The sequence below is a fragment of the Schistocerca serialis genome, chromosome 5, assembly GCF_023864345.2.
Source record: "Schistocerca serialis cubense isolate TAMUIC-IGC-003099 chromosome 5, iqSchSeri2.2, whole genome shotgun sequence".
Classification (NCBI taxonomy): domain Eukaryota; kingdom Metazoa; phylum Arthropoda; class Insecta; order Orthoptera; family Acrididae; genus Schistocerca; species Schistocerca serialis.
Window position 1 is genome coordinate 792,735,603 of NC_064642.1, and position 16,969 is coordinate 792,752,571.

Here is a 16,969-nt window from a genome sequence, read left to right on the forward strand (position 1 = left end):
TGAAACATCAACTTCACACATGAGCATTAAACAGAACAGAATTAATAATGTCTGACATCTTTACAAAGTAAATAACATATTATTAATGCCAATTGTATTTGAGGATAACAGTATTCCTCATCATAGTGAATGTAACTTAGTATTAGAAGAGAAAAAATTCTATGAAAAAATTTCTATGAAACAGTACACAGAGACAGGAAGAAAACAAATACACAAGGGTACACAAACACATAGGGGGATAACACAATGGAAAGGACAGGGTTCGTTTTCAGTGTAACTTTTGGTACTGCAGTATTTTGCGAACAAAACCTTTTTTGTTCTTGGAGATCTCCCTTCGTTCATCATTATTCCCAAAAAGTCCTATCTGTACCTCTTTTCTGTATTCTAACCATATTTCTTTCAAAAGAAATATGGCTCATTGTACAATACTCATTTAGGCCCAAATCGTTTTCATATAACTTTCAAAGCATTCTTTCCCTATTCTCCATAGTTAGGTTCTTATATAGTCTACCCCGTCTTAAGCTAACTTAAATCTACTGAGCTCAGATGCTAAACTAAGGGACGAGGCAATGCAGCAGCACATAAAACAATTAATATAAACAGAAATGACAAAAAAATGGAAATTTGCAAAGCAAGCTACAGTAAATCTGAATTACCAAGCAATGCAACATTACAACTAATATGAGCCAATGTGCAGCAACAAGAAAAATAAATGAGTAGTAAAACTGGCTTAGCAGAGTAACACAAAGTCAAATTCAGTAACACTATGCCTGGCAAACAGCAGCAGTAAATGCTATAATGTATACCTAAGTATGACAAAGCTCAAGCAAAAAAAATATTACACTAAAGATAACAATGCAGATAAGGGAAATGTACAATCACACCTTAATGTCTATGTAATTAAAGTGGTGCACAACAACAACTTATTGTAAAAGAAATATTACCATGTACTTGAAAAGAAAATTATGTGTCCAGTTACTGTTACTAGTCCCTTCTTATTGTTCTTTCCTTTCCAAGTGCTCCTTTTTTTAAGAATGTGGATTACAAAATTATCATTTAATAGATCTGTTGACAGAAAGTGTTCACATTAGCAAATGCATCTAAGTTTATTTTATAAAACTAATGCTGTAACACAGCTGGAAAACAGGTATCAAATGAAATAAGCAATTACGCAAACCAAAGCATAAAAATATCATTCAATAGTCATGTGACATTTCATAAGTTAGTAGAAATTCTCTCAACTCTCGTAGAAAGACGCTTGTCGTAATCAGGTGTGCAGATGTAAAAATATTTCTCGTCATTTCATTAGGCATTTCAGTAAATATCATAAATTACGAGCTCCACAGTATGCTTTCAACAAGGAAATGTCAATAGCGAGGATAATGGCCTCCCCCCCTTTTTTTTTCTACCTGTGCTTCCGGAAAGGCACACCCTAATGGCTTGTTCTCCAGGTGTCTGACACAGCGGTGTGCCGACGACGCACGTGCAGGTGGTCACTTAACTTTCTTACGGAAATATTTACGACAGCAGTTTCCGCTACAGTGACAGTCTCAGTCTCACATAAAAATATTTCACAGGTCAAGAATTAGCGTTGCAAATCTGTAGAAAGAAAATCCTATAAATATAAGTGTCCAAATAAAATATTCGTCAGCATTGTGATACGGTCACACATTTATGCACATTTCATAACTCTTAAAGTACGATTCTTGGTTTCCAACATACTTCTTATTCCTCATATACGGTAGCATCATCTTATTGATCATAAACATATCTCAACAGCATAGTACACATCGTCGTCGTAATAATAACATCATAACACCTCAGTCAAATCTCAAAAACGTCGTAGCTTTCTGCAATAATTTCAAACCCTAAAAAAAATTCTCTGCTCATTTCAATAGTGTCATCTACCTCAAACGTACTTTAAAAATCATGCTCCCATACCAAATACATCATTCAAAGCTCTCATAGTATCACAATGATTCCGAAAAAATATGAACAGTTTACAAAGTACAGACAAAATACAGTTTCATAAGTGTGAAGTTACCCAACTGTGTATTGCGTAAACATGTGTCACTGATGTAGTAAAAAAATGTTTATCTCTCAGTTAAATGATCAGATAGCTGTGTAATTTGTGTGTTAGAGAAATATGGTACCGATGTGTAAAGTTGTATTAGCAAATACCATATTAGCTAGGGTTCCTTGTGGTTGCCACACACATGGTACACAAAGTAAGCGTATACCCCCCTGAGGATTAATGTAATTATACCCTCAGGTGTTACAGATTACAGCAATGGAATGAAATGTATCACGGAAAACTTTCTTTGTAATTCAAAAATCTTTAAAAATAAACGTTTTAAGTACAAAATTAATCACTCAAATACATGTACTGTAGCGCTAAATGTGCGTCTTGTTGCAACATAATCTGTGTGGAAGTGTCGTAGTTATCGTCCTCCGAAAGCTAAGTTCTGCAGAAGTCAATGTACTTACCTCATAATAAACAAAAGTGAAATGCTTTGCGTATAGATATCGTAGTTATTATGCTTATTGGCGTGATGAAGAAAGTACTGTACAGTAACGTATTGTTATGCCACGAAAAAGGCTGTCTCATTGTTGCTATACCACGAAAGTTACTACTAAAACATGTTTTTCTTCCTAGAAGAATTCAGAAAACTGTGCAGATATAAAACAGATACACTGCAAAAGCAACATTGTAAATTGTCACTCATTAGTAGCGTCGTGATAACATCGTGTAGCTGTCACATAAACTAACCACTGTGTCCTCTGGTATCTCACAGAAAGTACTTTAAACCCAGAATGTATTTTCAAGTAAACCAAAATGTTGCATTAAAATCTCATTAGCAGTACCACTATGTGTCCTAAGAATGTAAGCCTGATAGTCGTTACGTAATCGTGCAACTAACAAGCAAGAATGTACAACTAACAACACTGTGTCGTCTGTTCATTATAACAATGCATTCGTAATTTCTGTTTAAATAAGTTCTCTTGGTTCTTGACTGGATATTTCACTTCAAACATTGTTACATGTTAATAGATTCTAAATCTGACAAAGCATACTAGAAATGTGAAGTGAAAAGTTTTATGGCGAAGACAAAGTTAAAAAGCAGATTATCTTTCAATAAACGGTTTTACATGTGAAATGTGGTGTAAACCTTTACTCTTCCTAGTACGCAGAGTTTCAACTTCAACGCAATTATCATGTGGTATACGTCGGATTCTGTAAGGTCCATTGTAAACTAGAAAGAATTTGTGACTCAAGTGTTTCTTCTTATGTGACAATGAATGAGCTTTAATGAGAACTTTCTGACCAATATATAATTTCTTTGCATTTGCTTTACCGTGTAGTTCTCTCCTTTTGTCTGCTGCAGATTTTATATTTTTAAGAGCCAAATCAATTATGTCTTTGTGTCGAAGTTTACATGTATTCGGGAAAGGTACAAGCTCTCTGATTCTGTTCGGTGGTTCTTCATTCTTCAGTACAAGAGTAGGTGGTAAAGCAGTGGAATCATGAGGCATTTCATTCAGCACATTTTGAAATAATTGTAGATATCTGTCCCAATGCTGATGCTTTCTGTGACAATAAAGTCTGCAAAGCTTATTGATTTCTTTCATAATCCGTTCAGACGGGTTGCAATGTGGTGAGTACAATGAAATAAAAACAGGTTTGATTTTATGATTCCGAAGCGTGCGTGACCAAACAGCAGATCTAAATTGCGGTCCGTTATCTGAAATGACTTTAGCAACGTGGCCAACTTCACGTAAGAAATTTTTAACAAAGGCGTTGGATACAGATCGTCCAGTGGCTTTACGTAACGGAGTGAAAGAAACAAATTTTGAAGTAAGTTCAACAGCGACTAGAATGTACGAAAATCCATTGGATGTTCTGACAAGCGGTCCCAAGAGATCAACAGCAGCAAATTCTTTTAATTTAGAAGGAATAATAGGAAACAACGGAGCACGATGTGAGACAGTAGATGGTTTCGCCTTTTGACAAAGTTTACAAATAGACAAGACTCTTCGAATTCTTTTTTCCATATTGTTAAAATAACAAGTCGTTCGAAGAATATGATAACATTTTCGTGGACCAAAATGTGCGTAGCTGAAATGAATGTACCAAATGAGCTTATTAACAAAATCGTCAGGAATGCAAAGTACCCACAGCTTGTCATCAACAGTGCAGCGTTTGAACAGTATGTTGTTTCTAACCAGATAATAATGCCGAATCTGTGTGTGTGTCTTTTCATGCCATTTGCTCTTGATGTCTTTCCAAATCAGATCTTTATCTTGTTCATGAGCAATGTCCTTTAAAGATGTGGTGATGAAGTTTTCAAAGGCGACTTTCTGGATGTAAAGAATACTGAAATTTTTCTCGAGGTTGCCTTCTGTGGTACTTTTCTCAAGCCCAGCCGGTGCGCGAGACAGTGCGTCCGCAACAATGTTCTCCTTTCCGGAATGTAGACTATTGTGAAGCGGAATTCTTGCAGAAACAATGCCCAACGTTTTAACCTGTCATGATTTAATTTCGAAGACATAAGAAATTGTAATGCACGATGATCACTGTATACTTTTACGTGCTTACCAGAAAGAAAGAAACGGAATTTGTTAAATGCCCAAACGATAGCTAAAGCTTCTAATTCAGTAACGGAATAATTTTTTTCAGATTTTGTTAGCACTCGGCTAGCAAAAGCAATGGTTTTCTGAACGGTAGTGTCATTTTCTATGGCTTCTTGAAATAAATGGGCACCAAGACCGACTTTAGAAGAATCCGTGCTAAGGCAGAAATCTTGTGACAGATCTGGATGAGCTAAGATTGGCGCGTGAAGTAACGCTTCTTTCAAAGAATTGAATTCCAATTGTGCTTGTTCGTCCCAGTTCCAAATAGTATTTTTTCCAGTGAGAGAACAAAGTTTTGGTGTAACAAGAATTTGCATATTCAGAAAACGACGGTAAAAATTTACGAGACCTAGAAAACTGCGGACTTGTCTTTTTGTGGATGGAACTGGAATGGCTCTGATTGCTTCTAACTTTTCAGGATCCGGCTGAATGCCTTCAGAAGAAATAATATATCCCAAAAACTTCACCTTTGTCCTACCGAATTCAGACTTTTCCAAGTTAACTGTAATTCCAGATTCTGCAAAAATACGTAACAAACTGTTGAGGATGCGATTATGTAGTTCCCATGAAGCTTCTGCTATTAGAATATCGTCCACATATAAGGTGATGTGACGTTTTAAGAACTCAGGTAATATGGAATATAGCCCGCGAATGAATGCTGCTAAAGAAATGTTCAAACCAAAGGGAAGTTTCCGAAACTGATAACAAATGACGAAACAAAGGAAAGCTGTGTATTTTCTACATTCTGGATGAAGTTCGATCTGATAAAAGCTGGATCTGAGATCAATGGTAGACAACACTTTTACACCATTAAAATTTTGAAGAAGTTCTTCCAACGTTTGCGGCCTGTCTGTTTCAGGAATAATGATCGTATTGATTTGTCTCGAATCTAAGACAAGCCTGATCGATCCATTTTTCTTCTCAACAACATGTAATGGATTGTTGTATGAGCTTACTGCAGGCTCAATAATGCCCTCGTCAAGCATAGATTGTATTTCTGTTCTAACACGGTCCCTATAATGTGCTGGAATTACATATGGTCTAACACAAAATTTAGTATGCTCACGAACACGAAATTGGTATTGAAATCCCTTGATTGTTCCTGTTTTATGAGTAAAAACTGTGGAATGTTCTTGTAAAATCTCAAAAAGGTCCTGCCTATCAGTGTCATTACAATTCTCAATTGTTTGAATTTTATTCTGAATTAACTCATTAGTATCAAATGCGCCGTCGATATCACCCCTGTCAGTACTTGCAGAGTGATTGTTAGTGTCAAGTTCCGTCGAAAATTCCGAACTGTTGTCTAACAGAAGGTAAAGCCGATTAATTTCCTCGTCATGGTTTGAGAGCCAATCTTCAAATTTCAAAGCTACTGACTTACCTTCTTTTTCTAAACTTATTTCAGCATCGTGAAAGCTTAAGATTGCTTTGTATTCATTTAAAAAGTCTACTCCCAGTATAATTTCCGTCGACAATAATGGAACAATAAGAAAGTTCATAGAGAAGCTGTGGCTTTGACAAAAGAATTCTAAGTTGGTTTGTTGGCGTACATCTACACTTTTTCCAAAGATTGCACCTTGCAATTTAATCTTACGTAACGGAAGTGTGGGGCAATCGTTCGATTTGTTGCATTTGCTAAAGGCTGTTTCACTGATTACTGAAATGGGACTGCCAGAGTCAAGTACTGCCGTAAATTTTACGTCATTTACTGTAATGTGAATCACAGGATATGCAATGTTGTTATGTTTTACGTCGTGTTCTTGGTGTAATATGTCCCTAATGTCTTCCATTTTTACGTAATTACTAGCTACGGCAACTGCGTCGTTAGTTTCATAAGTACGTTTTGTTGCTGCCAGCGGTGTGAGTCATTGCCTATTGTCTCTTTGTTGGCGCGCGTCGTTATTGGGATTTGGGGACCTAACTTCTACAAATTCACCGTGACGAGAGGGCCCTGCTCTGTTTGAATCCCGCCAGTTCTGATGCAATTCAGGTCTGTCGTTACGATCATATCGTCTGTCGTCATGTCGGTAGATTCCATAGTTTCTTTCTTGTCGGTCACATGGTGGAGAATTTCTCCCTGAATCGTAACTGCGCGCTGGTCCGTTGCGTCTAAAGTTATTCTGTCTCCCTTGATAGTATTTATTTTGGTTCCCATATTGTCTGTTTCTCTTATTGTCTCTGTGATAGTCATTACCACGGAGAGGTGATCTTTCCCTGTAGTTATTACTACTCTGCCAACGGTTGTCATACGGGTGGTGTCTGTTTTGGTCACGATTTGTGTTGTGAGAATAGACTTGTCGTGTCAAGTTATTACATCTTTCATCGCGGAATTGCGACGGATGTGACCTGTAATTGTTGTGTTCCTGGTTTCGCGTTCCGCGATTGTCAGTGTCAATTTCTAATTCTTGTAAGAGTCCCTGAAATGCTTCAATGTCGTCTTTGCAACGTCCTGCCAAAATAATATGTCGTAAATGTTCAGGCAGTTTGATTAAGCAAATGCGGATGAGTTCTGAGGGGCTGTATGGGTTTGAAAGATACTGATTCTTATGCAACATGTCTTCAAAATATTTCATAAGACTGGAAAATTCAGATTGTTCGAAACGTTTCATCATTATGATGCTATGTTTTACTCGGTCTTGTGTGGCTTGAGACCAATATGCTGAGAGGAAGGCATGGTAAAACTCTCCTTCACTGTGGCAATCGTGAATTACCGATCGCATTCTTACAGCTGGTTCATTCTCCAAGTAGCCACACATAAATTCTAATCTGTGTTCTAACGACCAGTTGGGAGGAAAACAATGCGAGAATTGATGGAGCCATGCTTGTGGATGAATGTCGTTGCCAGAATTCTTAAATGTTTTGAATTTACGTGTAGTAATGAACAGCTTATAGTCAAAATCATCATGTCGGCGAGTCGCATATCGGTCATTGTTAGGTCGTGTCGGCCGTTCCATCTCAAAATTCGGTGCACATTGCCAATTTCTTTCATAACTTCCGAAATGCTCTGTGTTATTATTTTGTGGCTGTTCCGTATTTCTGTGTCCCTCTTCCCGTATTGGGGCGCGAGTATCCTCTGAAATACGTAATTCTTGTATTACCTGTGTCAGCTGATCTTGTACTTCCCGGATTTCTCTTTTGTACTGTGTATTGATTTGATTTTGATTCTGTTTGAATTTTCTAATTTGTTCATACTCTTCTGTGTCAGTGAAGGCTACAGGTCTTGTGTCATTCAGATCATCATCTACCTTTGTAGATAAGTTAGTAACCTGATCCGAAAGTTCGGCTACTTTCTCCGATAGTGAACACATTTCCTCAGTGTGTTTTTCTGAACCAAGTTTCAGAGTGTCCATTTGTGTTGAAATCGAATCTACTGTGTCCTTTAAGTTTTCCTGAGTTTTTGCAAGTTGCTTAACCGAATCGGTAGATGCAACTGAGTCAATTTTAGCCCACAAGGTCTCATGATTTTCATGAACAATGGTTTGCAGTTCTTTTATGGCTGCTTCGTGATTCTGTAATGCATTTTCATGCCGCGAAAAAATAGGTTGAAAATGCTCACAAATTTGTGTTTTTACGTCATTACAGACTTTTTGACATTTCGATTCAATGTTATGTAACTCAGTAGTTAAATCTTCACGTGTTTGTTCAAGTGTGGTGTCTAACTTTTGAAGATTTTGTTCCATTGTGTTTAACTGTTGCTGTGTTTGTCTCTGGTGTTGTTCCATTGTGTCTAACTGTTGCTGTGTTTCTCTCTGGTGTTGTTCCATTGTGTCTAACTTTTTAAGATTTTGTTCCACTGTGTCTAACTTTTGAAGCTTTTGCTGTGTTTGTCCCATTTGTTGTATTAATTGTAATAACAATGCATTGGTGTCTGAAACATGTTCCTCAGTGCTTTTCGGCAGTGAATTTACACCGGAAACATTCACATTTTGACAAGCAGAAAATGTGTCTTGACTTATTTGAGAAAACGGTGAGGATCCAAAACCTGAATCTACAGTATTTGCGAGATCGTGTCCTGTCATTTCGGCTTCCTGAGGCGAGCTATTGCCGACCGATCGATCGATAATGCTTCCCTCTTCACTAATTGTTTCACTGTCCACGCCATTGTTTGACGCCCGCTCCATTTCCCTGTGCACAGTTACCAAATTACTACTTTGAACATTAGTAAATTCATTACTCTGCGGCGCTGATAAGCTACGCTCGTCGTCACTATTATTTCTCAGTTTAGTTTGGAGCCTAGTGTTACGTTTTTCACACGCCATAATTGTCACAATATTTCACACGATAACACAGAAAAGCACAATTTGAAGTGCAAAAATAGGAGAACACATTAACATAGCACTGAAAATAATATCTAATTAATTGCAAGCGTAGCTGCGAAATACTTGGTGCAAATCTATATGCATGCCACAACTGTTTTACTGTACAACAATAAAAGGCTACAACTACAAAGGAGATTCTCTCTACAATTACGCGCTAGCAATAAACAAAAGCTACACTAAATACACAAACTACAAGAAAAAATCAGAAGATTCCAGTGAGGTATCCTAGGCTAAGGGTCGACATATGAAACGTCCCCTTAGAACAAATTATACACGACTGTGCTTAAACTGACACACAATATTTTGTTAGCGCAACGCAATCTGACTTTCAAAATTCCCTACAAAAGAATGGCCCTGACTAACATTAAACTATACCTTTCACAAATCACTTACCTCACAAAAATCTTCGCTGCTCAAGCTACTGCAATACAGCGAGCGCCACTACTGCCAGCTAAATAAAAGATTCAAACTATGGAAGGCACTAACTACTGATAGGGATAGTTAGCAAATGAAAGATATTAATAGAGAACGAACAATGTATTTACCTTGATATCATCATATATAAATATAGCAGTTCATGACAAATTTCAAAACTCCGCCATCTCTCTCCCCACATCCACCACTGCTGGCGGCTCACCTCCAACTGCACAACGCTACGCGCTGTCCACAGCCAGCTGCCTAACACTACAATGGCGAGTATTACAACAATGCAAAGCAGCCACAGACTGCACACAGCACAGCCAGTGATTTTCATACAGAGGTGGCGTTACCAATAAAAAAACCTAAACAGCCTACTTACATAGAAAAAAACCTAAACAGCCTACTTACATAAAACCTAAACAGCCTACTTACACTTTGAAGAACATTCTGGACACTCTGAACGAATGATTTGGCCACCCAGGTCGTCAGACACGAACCCCACCAGACATTTATGGGAGAGCTAGTCGACAGGTCAGGTCGTACACAAAATCTTACACTGGTAACGCTTTCGCATTTATGGACAGTTAAGAGTCAACAAGGCTCAATATTTCTGCAGGAGTCTTAAAAAAAAAATGGTTCAAATGGCTCTGAGCACTATGGGACTTAGCTTCTGAGGTCATCAGTCCCCTAGAACTTAGAACTACTTAAACCTAACTAAGCTAAGGACATCACACACATCTATGCCCGAGGCAGGATTCGAACCTGCGACCGTAGCGGACCCGCAGTTCCAGACTAGCGCCTAGAACCGCTCGGCCACAGCGGCCTGCAGGCGTCTTCCAGCGACTTGTTGAGTCCATGCCACGACTAGGTTGCTGCACTACGCCGTGCAAGAGGCGGCCCGACACGCTAGGAGGTATCGAAAGACTTTCGTCATCTCACCTTATATATTATGGCTGGATGGAAAGTTCCTTGACAGGCAGAATGCAGCACATTATCTACTGTTGTATCGTAACAGCTGGCACACACCTGGTAAATTTAATGGAACAACTGTTGTTCATGTTACACATAAATAGCTTACCGGCTGATATAAGTTAGTATCTCAAACTTTCCACGGATAATGCCGTTATCTGTCAAGCAGCATTATCTGAAAAAAGTCGTGTTAATAAAGTAAATCTTAACCAGACATTAGGGTGCTGCAGACTGCCAATAAGCTCATAATGTAGATAAAGGTAACGTATTGTACTTCATGAAACTTAAAAATGTAATTGCTTTTCACTATACTAGTAGTGAATGCTAAGAATACTGTGCAGATGCGAAATGGAACGAGCACATAAATTCAGTTCTTGATAAGGACGTCAGTTTATTAAAAGGATGCAGCGAAACTGAAATTTCTCAACGAAAAGAATTTTCTTAATAAACACTTGAACCGCCCACGACAGAAGACTTGTTAGAGTAGCGAGAGATACCTAAAAAACGACTCCGCGTATATTACCTAAATCTGCTTGTATGACTGGACTGGGGAACAAATTGGAAATTTGTGGTAAGGTCTTATGGGACCAAACTGCTGAGGTCATCGGTCCTTAAGCTTACACACTATTTAATTTAACTTAAACTAATGACGATACACACACATGCCCGAGAGAGGACTCGAACCTCCGCGGAGGGGGGGGGGGGGGGGGAGAGGAGGGGAGCCGCGTGGACTGTGACAAGACGCCTTATACCGCGCAGCAGCCCCGCACGGCGTGACTGGGGGACAGAAATTACAAATATCCTTCGGTCCCTTAGCTACCGACCCTGCTGGCAAAGGGAAACAAAGTTCAGACTAATACGAGATCCCACAGAGGCAGTAGTTCATCTTTCGCTCTATCAGTGCTGCGTAAAAATGTAAAACGTCTTGTTACATAAAGACCGCTCACGGATTAGGTCTTAGGTCTGCTCCGACTGGTCGACTGCTGCCTACTGGGGAGTACTAGGCGCGGTCTGTGATCGTGGAATGTGTGTTCAGCACGTCGCCAGTCCCTCCAGTCATCATTTCCAGTATACGAATCCTGATGATGCCGCTGTTTGTTTATTCAGGCAGCTCCTCATCCGCCCTCACGAGACTGGGTGGACCCTGCTCCAGTGCATGGGGGCTTAATTATTTAAAGAATGCAAATACTTTTTTAATCTTTGGTCGCTGTCTGTCCGGCTACGAGGTCTCGTAAACGGTTGGCCCTGTCTGGTATAGTACGCAATCTGACCGCATAGAATAACAACAACGAACGAAAGAAAACTTCCGTTAACATAATTAATTAATTAAGTCCCCAGCAACTATGAAAGCTACGAAACAACAAGGCACAAGTGTCGCTGTTCTGTGTGTGGAAGTGTGATTCAACGTACACATCTGGCACGGTTCTTCCTCAATAAGGCCAGAAATTTTAAACACCATTTATACTGAAGTAATTAAAAAAAATAAACAGAAATACTATAATTGCACATAGAAACCAGAAATACAGTCTAATACAAAAACACGAGCCAGATGCTTTGTTGACTGAACCTGTGACCAAGAGGCATTATTGTTTAAGACATTGAAATAATGAAAAAAAAGGAATTTTTTTACCTTCATATACACTCCTGGAAATTGAAATAAGAACACCGTGAATTCATTGTCCCAGGAAGGGGAAACTTTATTGACACATTCCTGGGGTCAGATACATCACATGATCACACTGACACAACCACAGGCACATAGACACAGGCAACAGAGCATGCACAATGTCGGCACTAGTACAGTGTATATCCACCTTTCGCAGCAATGCAAGCTGCTATTCTCCCATGGAGACGATCGTAGAGATGCTGGATGTAGTCCTGTGGAACGGCTTGCCATGCCACTTCCACCTGGCGCCTCAGATGGACCAGCATTCGTGCTGGACGTGCAGACCGCGTGAGACGACGCTTCATCCAGTCCCAAACATGCTCAATGGGGGACAGATCCGGAGATCTTGCTGGCCAGGGTAGTTGACTTACACCTTCTAGAGCACGTTGGGTGGCACCGGATACATGCGGACGTGCATTGTCCTGTTGGAACAGCAAGTTCCCTTGCCGGTCTAGGAATGGTAGAACGATGGGTTCGATGACGGTTTGGATGTACCGTGCACTATTCAGTGTCACCTCGACGATTACCAGTGGTGTACGGCCAGTGTAGGAGATCGCTCCCCACACCATGATGCCGGGTGTTGGCCCTGTGTGCCTCGGTCGTATGCAGTCCTGATTGTGGCGCTCACCTGCACGGCGCCAAACACGTATACGACCATCATTGGCACCAAAGCAGAAGCGACTCTCATCGCTGAAGACGACACGTCTCCATTCGTCCCTCCATTCACGCCTGTCGCGACACCACTGGAGGCGGGCTGCACGATGTTGGGGCGTGAGCGGAAGACGGCCTAACGGTGTGCGGGACCGTAGCCCAGCTTCATGGAGACGGTTGCGAATGGTCCTCGCCGATACCCCAGGAGCAACAGTGTCCCTAATTTGCTGGAAAGTGGCGGTGCGGTCCCCTACGGCACTGCGTAGGATCCTACGGTCTTGGCGTGCATCCGTGCGTCGCTGCGGTCCGGTCCCAGGTCGACGGGCACGTGCACCTTCCGCCGACCACTGGCGACAACATCGATGTACTGTGGAGACCTCACGCCCCACGTGTTGAGCAATTCGGCGGTACGTCCACCCGGCCTCCCGCATGCCCACTATACCCCCACGTTCAAAGTCCGTCAACTGCACATACGGTTCACGTCCACGCTGTCGCGGCATGCTACCAGTGTTAAAGACTGCGATGGAGCTCCGTATGCCACGGCAAACTGGCTGACACTGACGGCGGCGGTGGACAAATGCTGCGCAGCTAGCGCCATTCGACGGCCAACACCGCGGTTCCTGGTGTGTCCGCTGTGCCGTGCGTGTGATCATTGCTTGTACACCCCTCTCGCAGTGTCCGGAGCAAGTATGGTGGGTCTGACACACCGGTGTCAATGTGTTCTTTTTTCCATTTCCAGGAGTGTATATTGACGAAAAGCACGTTACAGCAACCCTAATCCAACAACATGTGGTCTCTAGCCCGTCAAAACAATATGACAACTTCTGAACAAGCATTCACTACCGCAACTTCTCAACTAAGACTCACCACTGCTACATCTCAACAAGCACTCTCCACCACGACTTCTCGATAAGAACTCTCCACTACCACATCTCAACAAACACTGCCTACTGCTACTTCTCAATAAGCACTGCCAGTGGAGGCGACTGAATAATACTCTTTGGCGCAATCTCTGGCGCTGTGGCTCAGTGTAGCCACCTTCCACCAGATCTCCCTACCTCACAAAAAATCTGAGGTGGTGCCGTGAATCGAACTCGTGCAGCACCAGCTAGACGCAATGCCAAGCAAAGTTATCGTGACGTCATGGCCAGGCGGCGATCGTAATATAAAGTAGCCAACCAAACAGGACTCTGTGGCTTGTAGAATAAATGATTTTTGAGTTGATACTTGAATGCTGGTACTTAACAGATAAAACACACATAGTTGTTTATGTAGAAATGAGACAAAACAGTTAAGAACGCATAACTGCGATTAATTTCATATATAGCGTATACAACAAGTAAGCAAAGCTGCTGACGTCTTTGAAAGAAATACTTTATTTTCGTGTGTATAAACTGTCAGGAATAAATGGGGCATTTTTAAATGTAGGTTTCAGTAGTTGTTTAGTAAAACGTTCACACATTTCTAAAGAATATTTTCATACAATGCGTAAGACTCAGGCATATGCGTCTCAATCGGTTGCATCCATACAGTTTTATGTTACCAGCACAACATCAAGAACAAATTCAGGTGACTAGAGAGCTTTTTAATCAAACTCGTTTAAACACACCTCCACATCACAATATAGACCAAGTAATGAGACTGCACAGATAGAATGATATATATAGAAGTTATACACTTTTCTTTCACTATCTTCACACGATTCTTCTGTGAGGAAATTACATTAACTTCATCTTCCAGTTCCTGAATACCTTTATATGAAGTTCTTTATAAATACTCTTTATAGCTGACTGCACTAATCTTGATGCTTTCCTGCAATACTCCAGGGTCCATCGAGCTTTTTCTTGTGGTCCCTCTCTGGATGGCCATACAGCTGGAGATAGGTAGGCTGGACACACCAGAAAAACGCCTGGCACGGCGTTTGTATCCAACCGTGATTTTGAAAGAGCAGCAGTTTCGATTTTTCCATCTATAGCAAATGCCTCCCGGATAATGCAGCTAGCTCTGAGATTTCTGTGACACTCCTGAAAAATGGACAGTACTATGCGTTAATCGTAATATATTCAAGGCAAGTGATCCGGAAAACAATAATACAGTATACCATAATCTAAAACATGCATTACTAAATTACATTCAAAACAAGACTTACCACCGAATAATTAGTATTTAGGAGAGCCTGCCTTGGAATCGAATAGAGCTACATCTGTCTCGTTACATCGTCCTTAGGAAACGCGTGACCCTTTTTTCCTACCGCGTAATTTATATTATCTTTTGGTACGCAACACTTCATATCCATAATGAGGATGAAACTGCATAAACGTAATTATGTTGCATCACTCACACAAACACAACTTACAAAAACTTTCAGTACGAGTCCTGTTTACTAAAATAACAGTCTTGTAAAGATCACATAGCACAATGAGTTTTAACATATTCTCAATGCAAACCAAGACAGCTGTTGACTATCGCCCCTTCTCTCTGACGTCACAACTTCGAGTTTCCGCAGTTGTTCAGCTTTTCGTCTACTAGGTGGTGTTGACTGCGAGTCCATCCGCACCGAAGTCATTCACGCTAATCATTTTTTCCGGTTATTTTTACACAACTTATCGTTTTTTCCCAGTAGTTCTGCGCGGATGTCGCATGACATCTTTCAGTCTGTATGAACTTCACTACGTATGGCTTTACTTTTTTATTTTTTCCCCTCTCTAGAGGTTGGCCAGTCGTTTGCAGAAGCCGTCAAGAAATCTTCATACGTAATAAAATGAAAAGTACCCTCTGCCACACACTTTGTAATGAGTCACAGAGTATAGGTGTACGAGCAGACAGATTCGCACAGCAAACATTATCGGTTTTGATATTCTGTTGACAGAACTACAGTATATTTCCGATTTCAGAATACTGTTCCACAAGCAACGAAAGAAGCATGCCAGATTCACAGTAAAAGAATGCAGAGTCTCCAAGACTGGCGATGTTTTACAGAAGCTCCAAATTTAGTGCGGACTTCAATGCGAGACACTTTTAATAGTTACGGTGATGCATGCATGTACGAAAGACTTTGCATCGTACTTCTGAACAACACAGGCACAACAATCTCGTATTTATCCGTCGACACCGGGCAAGCCACTTTCAATTAAAATGTCTCTCGAAACTTCCTGGCAGATTAAAACTGTGTGCCGGACCGAGACTCGAACGCGGGACCTTTTCCTTTCACGGACAAGTGCTCTACCATCCTTTTTTAAATATTTTTTTTATCTCATTTTGTTCGTGTTTGTTCGTTGTACCTGCTCGGGGCGGACGTCGCAAGACACCCATTTCAGTTCGTCGTTGTTCCATTAACTCAGTTTTTTTTTTTTTTTATTACAGAGGGCAGATAAACCTCTGACCGAACGCGCTGAGTTACCGTGCCGGCAAACCATCTGAGCTACCCAAACACGACTCACGCCCCGCCCTCACAGCTTTACTTCTGACAGTACCTCGTCTCCTACTTTCCAAACTTCACAGAAGCTCTTCTGCACTTGCCCGCGAAAAGCAAAGGTCCCGAGTTCAAGTCTCGGTCCGGCACACAGTTTCAATCTGCCAGGAAGTTTCATATCGGCGCACACTCCGCTGCAGAGTGAAAATCTCATTCTGGAAAACTTCCCCCAGGCTGTGGCTAAGCTATGTCTCCGCAATATCCTTTCGTTCAGGAGTGCTAGTTGTGCAAGCTTCGCAGGAGAGCTTCTGTAAAGTTTGGAAAGTAGGAGACGAGGTACTGGCAGAAGTAAAGAGGACAGGGTGTGAGTCGTGCTTGGGTAGCTCAGATGGTAGAGCACTTGCCCGCGAATGGCAAAGGTCCCGAATTCGAGTCTCGGTCCGGCACACAGATTTAATCTGCCAGGAAGTTTCATATCAGCGCACACTTCGCTGCAGAGTGAAAATTTCATTCTGGAAAATGTCCCTCCTGTAAAGGAATATACATAATAGGTTTTCGAGTGCACGTTTCAGACATATGACTGACGACACATGGAAGTCTGGGTCTGGCCATGAAGCGTGCTGGGTAGCCTAATGGTAAGGTGACCGCTCCCGACGTGCAGGGAATCTGGTTTCGAGACCTGCACTGACACAAAGTTTCGTTGTCATTCCACTATACAGTTGATGGGTGTCCATATCCATAAGTACAAATAGTATTCATGCTTTTAAAAGTTTCCACAACGAAACTCTGTCTCGACATTTAGTAGAAAACCCAACGAGTTTCTGGTCATATGTAAAGTACATGTGTGACAAGAGACGATCGCTGACTACACTGCCCGATAGCAGTGATAATGTTGCCGAT